Raw genomic sequence first — 8,750 nt, 5'->3', positions numbered from 1 at the left:
AAGCTTGGGCAAACCTCTAGCAAAGAATTCTTTCTTGCTAGTTGCCTGGATGGTTGGGCCAATTTTCATTCTCTGGATCCTTTGGCTAGACAAGAATCAAAAAAAAATTTGTGACTCCAAATTAGGAAGCTCTCAATTGTGAAAGATGATTCTTAGTAGGCTTTAGGAGACTATTTTTGCAAAGTGTGATATGTCTAAAACTATAGATCCTAGTGATCATGTTTTTGTGGAAATGTGAACCTAGGGGATAATAGTTAGGGATGTACTCTTGGAAAAAGACCTCACTATGGTAAGCAACAAGTTTGTTAGGATGGAAGGTGGACTCCTCCCCTGGCTAGGATCTTGAAGATTAATATGGATGGTTCTTCTTAGGGGAACCCTAGCCATGCTGGTATTAGGGCTATAGCTAGAGGTAATGATGGTGGTGTGATTTTTCTCTTCTCTATTTACAAGGTTCAACATTCTAATAATTTAATGGAGGCCCCTGCTATTATGACTATTGTTGAGTGAGGATGCTCTTTAAGATGGAAGCTAATCATCTATGAGTATGATTCTCAGGTTGTTGTGGATATGTTGAATAACCAGAGTTAGGAGGATCTTAGTTGGCAACTTGTCTCTTTTGGCTAGAAAAATTCTAAGTCTTTGTAGTTCCTTGGAATCTATCTCCTTTTGTCATATCCCTCATGAATGGAATAGGGTGGTGGATCGTTTGGCAAAGGGGACTTTAGAGAATGTGGTTAGGTGGGATATTAGTGGTCGGGGTGAGTTACCTTCTAATTATTGTGAGATCGTTGAGCAACTGATATTGGAAGACATGAATATGTAGTGGTGTTGTGGGCCTTTGGCCTTTGCTCTATATTTTGATTTTGATTGAATAAATTTTTACCCCACTTTTTTGAAAAAAGTTACTTTGTAAATAATTTATAAACTTAGACCAAATTGAAAGTCATAGGCTAATTGGACATTACAATAAAAATTAAAAGTTGAACTCCATACCTAAGAAAAGAAAAGAAAATTATTATATGTCACATTAAGTTTATATATTCTATAAATATTTATATATTCTATAAATAAATAAATATTATAGTGAGAAACAAGTCACTTTCTTCTAGAAAATACTAGTATATATAAATATGAATGTAAATCAATGTAGATGTCCATGTAAAAGAATATATATGTATGTAAATACATATTTTTTATGCATGTGGAAATAAATACACTCACATTAGAACCTTCCATGTTTTAAAATAACATAAGAGAGTAAAAATAATATTTACAAGCTTATTTTTAATTTATTTTTAAATGTATTAATTTTTTAAGTAATAAAAATTACTTAATTTTTAATTTAGAAATAAGAAATAATATATATACATTTGTTTAATCAGTAAATAGTCAAAGCCTTGTATTATATTGAATGAATTAAATTAAATTTATAGAATTCTCTGTTCAAGTGGGCACTAGTAGGAAAGAACGAAGCAAGAAAACCTCTAGTCTTGCCCAAGACCAAAGTCTTATATTATATAGTATAAAAGGGGCATACCCCAGTTTATATGAAGCTTCATACAGGTTGATACAAAATTTGATGAAGCAAGTAATAACATATAGACATCTTTTGAAAAGGGGACATAAAATTGGAGAGAGGGAAGGTTCCAAACAAAATTTAGTAAGGATCCTACCATGAAGAATTAATCCATCTACCATTTTCATGACAAAATACAACTATCTTCCAATATGGGATTAGTGCCAATTCAATATGATGATTAAAAATGGGAGGATTAAAGAGACCAATCAACATATTGAGAGACTCTCCATACAATAAGAATCCTATATTGTACCAATAGAGTTAATAAGAATATTTTATAATATGCTTTATGTGAATCTTTATCTAGAATCCCATCCCATTACCTAATCAGTTTACAGTTTATACTTAGAGTGGATTAGATATTTAGGGTCCTTATCTAGTTCAAATAAATAGATTAATCAAAATTATATTAAGTAAATTCAATAATTTTAGATGTTCATTGATTCTTCTTATTCTTATTGTATACTTATGAGTTTAAGAGGAGAATAATTAACCAACCTCTCCCCAATTTCTCGAGAGATTACAAACCTAGAAACATCATCTAACGGGTTAAGGATCCTATTCCACCTCTCCTATTTGATAGCCCCTCTGAATGTCATTGTCCTCACTTCCTAAGCATGTAAGAGGGAAATATTAGGCTCCATGATCATAGAGAAACATTGGCATTTGATAAGAAAGAAGAGCCATAAAAAGATTTAGCATTCTAAACCTTAAATAAAAAATGGTGACTCATGGGTTGTTAAGCATTGATTGATCCCTACTCATATATGTGTGGAACTATTGAGATACACTAAAAGAGACTATACTTAATGTTTCATGATTGTTTCTCAGATGTCTTATAAATGTAAGTAGTTTTTCTTGCTATGAATGTTTGTCTAGTAATTACATCTAATAAAGCTATGTCATATTTCTACAAAATTTTCCTTTTCTCTAATCTTAGTATTCTTCTTAACTTAATTGTCCTACTATATATATAAAGCCTTCTCCCTCCACTCCTTGATTTGTCAATTTATCAGCTTCTAGATTCCCTTCATGATAAATATGTTGTATTCTAATATCCTTAAAGTGATCTGTAAGATTAAGTACACTTTCTAGTTTAGCATTTAATATCTAATTTGGTGTTTGTCTCTTTCTAATTACATTTAGAATAATTTGTGAATCACCTTCAATAATTGACTTTTCAATATATATTTTTATTCTTAATTTTAATCCTTCTTTTAATTCTTCCAATTCAACTATATTATTAGTTACATTACCTAATGGTTTAGCTCATTTTAATATCAAATCTCCATTTTTTGATCTAACTATATATCCCAAACCCACTTTCCTAGGATTCCCTCTAGAAGCTCCATAAAAGTTTATTTTCTTCCATCCTATTGGAGTGCTACCCATTTACATCATTTTCTAGCTATATTATCCTTTTTCTGATAAACTAATGGAGGATTAATCAAATGAAGTCAATTTTTCCTCATATTCTCATTCCAAGCTGAGAATGTACCTTCTGCCTTGGGTGTGTTCTTAAGATGACAATTCATCACTTCAGTGATGGCTACCTAGATTTTATTGAAAAAATTTATCATACTAAGTTCTAAATTTTGAAATATTCTTCTATTTCTTTCCTTCCATATTTCCCACATAATGATTGTAGGTGTAATATTCCATAATTTCTCATAGATTCTTATCCTATTCTTAATTGACCAACCCCTAAGAAATCCCTCAATATCTTGAGGTAAAGGGGAAGTCCAATTCAATTTATTCTTAACCCAATACAAATAGTCTTGCACAAAGGGGCACTTAAAAAAAATATGCTCCATATCTTTAAGATCATTTTTGCATAGACTACATATGGATGGTCCTTCAAATCCCATTTTAAAGAATATATCAATTGTAAGAATCCAATTTTGAATTGTCACCCAAAGAAAGATACCAGCCTTATGTATGCATGCTAAATCCTAGCATAGATCCAAGGGTATAACAATAATATACCATCTCTATGAGTAAATTATAAGATCGTATCCTAGCTTAAATTTGTATATTTTGTCATTAGATGCTCCTTATATGAATTTATCTACTCGATTATTATGAGTCATAGATCTATCCTTAAGGATTTTTTCAAGGATAATTTTATCTATACTTGAAATCTTAATATTATCGAAAGATTTCCATACCTAAGTCTTAGTCTCATCAATCCCAATAAGTGTTTTGGCATCAAAAACATTAGGTCCCCAAATATCAATAATGAAATTGATGTTATTTTTGGACATCCTAGAATTAATAATCGGGGGTTGACCATGCCAATAATCCTCCCACAATAATTCCTCATCACGTCTACCTAAATCTCGAGTAAGATATTTTCTTATTAGAGGCTTACATTTCATCATAAAGTTCCAATTTCCTAAACCTCTTGGTGGATTTATGATTCTAAAGAGAGAGGAAGGATCTAATGGACTAAGATATTTATTATAAAGTATTTATGCCAATTTTTTATTTTTCCCTTATATAAGCATCATACTAGCTTTGCTCCTAATGCCTCATTTTGCCAACTGAGATTTTTTATGCCCAATCCTCCTTTATTATTAGGCCTACATATCTTATCCCATTTTATTAGTGCGTGTTTCTTTTTCTCTTCTATTCCACTTAAGAAAAAATTTCTAAGTTTTCCTTCCATTTTTTATTAACATTATTTGGTAGTGAAAGGAAAGATAGGGGATAAGTAGGAGTAATTGACAAAACAGATTTAATTTTTGTTACTCTCATGGCTTTAGTTATCCATTTTCCTTTCCGTGATTCTGTTTGTTTTCTACTCTTTCTAATATATTGTCCCAACCTTTTTTACTCCTAACTCATTTTTCTAAGTATATCTCTAAATATTTACATGGAAAGTTACTCTTTTTGTATCCCATATAATTGCATATATATTCCTCTATGTTCCTTGGTGTGTTTAAAAAGAAAAAAATTTATTTTTCTTCATTAACCTTTTGTCCCAACATTGCTAAATAATCCAATATAATTTTTTTAAAAGCTTTTATTTCTTCCTTTGTAATACTTCCAGCAAGAATGGTATCATCAGCAAACTGTTGATGGGTGATGTTTGGAACATTCTCAATGATAGTACAATTCCTTTAATTAATCCTACACCTTGTGCCTTTCAAATAGCTCTACCAAATGCCTCTGCCATAATTATAAAAAGAAAAGGTGACATGGAGTCTCCTTTTCGGATAACCCTTGAAATCTTGAAGAAGCCTTCAGGAGTACCATTAATAAGTATTGATATTTTTGGAGTAGATATATAGTTAAAATTTATATTTATCCATTGTTTCAAAAATCCAAACTTTTTTAGGCATTTACATAAAAACCTCCAATCTACTACTTCATATGTTTTTTGCGTATCTAATTGTAATACACCAAAATTGGTACATTGCCTAATCAAAACACAATCTAAGAAGATGTAGAAGATGTTGGCATGAGAAAAAATGAGAAAATACTGAAATCTATTTTTTCAATATTTTCTATGTTTTAGTATTTTGCATTTCTAGAGGCCTCTAGGGCATTTCTGGGCTTCATTTGGGCCAAGAAGCCATAGTGCTATGCTTAAGACATCAGACACAAAATGGATAACTTTAGAAGATCTTTCCAAAAATTCTAATGGTTTGTGTTTTCGAGCTACAGGTAGAAAGTTATGACTTCTACAAGTAGATGTAATTTTTAATATAGATTTTTGTAGTTTTTTATAGTTGTTTGGATTTATTTTGTAATTAATTATCTTGTGGACTCTTCATTGTCATTTCCAAGGGATAGCGATGACCCTTGGGATCCATCATACTTGTATAAACTCTATTTTCAAATGGAATGGATTACTTTTGGTTGGAAACTCATCTATTGTGGCATTTTAATGGTTTTTCAATTAATTCACAATACCACAAGTTCTACACCAAGTATTGTGATCTGAATTCTTAATTCAAATCATTGCCATATTAACAACCTTTAGTTTATTCAATTATTCTTAAGTCCTATTTTACTAGGACATTCTAATTATGATAACTGCTAATTGACCTAGGTGTCAAATGTAGAAAACCCTAATTTTTATTAACCATATTATTTATTTAATTTCTAAAGTATCAACTCAAATTAGCTATATAAACCTATTAATTTAATATTAATTTAGTTATGAGTGTTCTACTTTAATTAAATTAAAATTACCTCTTTAGCTAACATACAAAGGAATTAAATATGTTTAATTTAATAAGATATCTCCCCATTTTAATTATTGAATTTAATTATTCAATTAATTAAAGTTGTTTAGTGAGGTCATATTTTATTTTATTAAATTAAATATTCTTGAAAAGGTATTAACTGAAATTATCACTCAAAAAGGAACCAGTTAACTCCTTTTATCACTCAAAAAGGAATTAGTTAACTTCTTTATCACTCACAAAGGACTTAGTTAACTCCTTTTATCAATAAAAAGGAATCAATTAAATCCTTTTATCACTCAAAATGGGGTCAATTAACTCCTTTTATCACTCAAAATGTAGTCAGTTAACTCCTTTTATCACTCCAAAGGCAGTCAACTAACTCCCTTTATCACTCAAAGACAACCAGTTAACTCCCTTTTCAAAGGAAGTTTCCTTTATGACTAGCTCTTCTCTTCAATCTTGATCATCCTTTATGATTAATCTTGACCGTCAATCACCTCTTGGATTCTATAAAAAAAGCTCTTCATTACTCATTACAGAGGTTGAAAATTGGAATTTGCATCAAACTTATGCTGAAATATCTACTCAATTTTCTCTTATATTCTTAGCTTAAATTCTTACATTGCAATCTCATATTAGCTTAAAATGCATCCATTTAGCATAATATGTTTCTTATGTCTTAGTTTAACAATGATTTCTCATCTAGATTAATCTTGAATTTCTCATTTAAGCTCAAAATCCTTTGTTCTAGAGGTCAGGTTGCCTGCTTCTCATTCTGAGAGCAAAGGCATAATCCTTCTAGTTAGAAGGTACCAAGTTGAACTATTGGATTTACTTGGATGAATAATCTCATATTTATTCTAAGATGATCTTTTAGATAATGACCATGTTGAAGTGTATGTGAGGATTTGAGGCCCACATTCCACACACACACTAACTTCATAAACATACAAGCTTCTTCTTTTTTAACTACTAAATGTATAGTTTCCTAAATGATGGAAGCACAATTTTTCTCCTATTTTCTATTGCTTTAGAATAAATTTTATATATTGTATTACATAATGCTATGGGGTGAAAATTTGTTGGTGACTCTGTTATATCTTTTTTTGGTATTAATGCTAAAAAGGTATGATTATTCTTAGTTAAGATTGATCCCGCATTTCTAGTTGCCTCTATTGCTTTCCATAATTCTTCCCCTAATATTTCCTAGCATTTTTGGAAGAAAAAGGCTTGGAAACCATCAGGACCTGGAGATTTATCTAGGCTAAGCTTAAAAAGAGCTAGTTTGATTTCTTCTTTTGTATAAGGTTTATTAAGCTCCTTGTTGTCAAATTCTGTGATAACTTTAGGTTTATTATTTAGCATAATTTTTTTGTTTAGTTAAATTGGATGAGTCATAATTGTTTAGAAGATTCCAATAATATGTGATAACTATTTGAGCAATTTCTGTTGGATTATCAATAGTACTACCATTATTATCTTTAATTTGAGTAATAGTTTTAAAAGCTCTATTGTGTATTGTACTCTTGTGAAAGAATTTTGTGTTTCTATCTCCTTCTGCTAACTATTTTTCCCTCAACTTTTGTCTCCAAAAGACTTCTTCTTTTCCTAAAATATCTTCTTGTATGATTAACAGTTCTCTTTCTTTAATGCATTTTTTATTATCCGTACCATTTTTAATGATTTCATTATTTAAATTTTTAACATCTTCTTCATTATTTAATTTTTCTTGGAATATATTATTGAAATGTATTTTATTCCATTTTTGTATCTCTTCTTTGACGATTTTATGTTTTGATACAAAATAATACATCTTTGATCCTATAAACTTGTCTTCATCCCACCATTTTTTAATATTCTCCATTAATGTTTTATCTAAGAACCACATCTTTTCACATTTGAAAGGATTCCTATTAGGTTTCATAGGTTTTGTTAATTCAATTTTAATAGGCTAATGTTTTGATCCTATAATAGGCTGAATTGAGGCAGTGATTGTGATATCCACTTCTGGTAGTTCTCCTTTAAAAAAGAATCTTTCCATTTTTTCTACAATATAAATAAAGTCTTTTCTTTTATTATTCCAAGTGAATACTTCCTTACTAGTCAAGGTATTCCTATCAATTTATTAACTCTAGCGCATTCTCTAAATTCTACTATGTTTCTTGTTAAAATCTGAGAACCTCCAAATTTTTCTTTAAGGTCAACTATGGCATTGAAGTCACCACCTTTAATCATATTTGTTGTAGGATATAGCTCCATAAAGGCAGACATATCATTCCAAACTTTCTACTTGTCTAAAGTTTGTATTGGGCCATAAACATTGATTAGAATGAATTAGAGATGATGTTTAATGCTTGAAATCATACTCCCCATCCAGTTTCTTTTTGATATTATATTATTAATGTTTGTTGTACTGGTATTCCAAATGATTTCCATTCCACCTAATGCTCTTTTTGATTCCTTCATTTCTGTATTCCATCTACCTAGTCCTTTTCTTTTTTTTTTCCTTTCTTCTTTGTTAAGCTTGGTTTTATATCATAAGTATATCGGATTCAATGAGTGTTAGGTTATGTTTTAACACTCTTTGTTTACTAGGAGAATTTAGGCTCCTAGTGTTCCATGTTATGATACTCATTTCTCTTCGAGAAGGCACTTCCCCTTCCCAAAGTTAAGAACCTCAAATATCTTTTTTTGTTCCTTGGCTTGACCATCTACTTCTCTTAATTCCTTAAGTGATTTTCATCCTCTTTTTAGTTTTGATTTACCACATTTTGGAGTTCTAAATCCTTCCTGGTTGATTGAGATACCCAAATTATCTATGATTATATTGTTTATATAGTTATTTAATGTGCATGATGAATTTTTTTACACTTATATACTATATGTATTCATACACATCATTGAATGGATACCCTTATAGTCAAATTGAACTTCAAAACATAGCTTGATTTCATTGCAAAAATAAGCTTGTG

The sequence above is a fragment of the Cupressus sempervirens genome, chromosome 4 (assembly GCF_028749045.1).
Source record: "Cupressus sempervirens isolate cs-2001-9-10 chromosome 4, ASM2874904v1, whole genome shotgun sequence".
NCBI classification, from domain to species: Eukaryota; Viridiplantae; Streptophyta; class Pinopsida; order Cupressales; family Cupressaceae; genus Cupressus; species Cupressus sempervirens.
Note: the sequence above shows the minus strand (reverse complement) of the source record.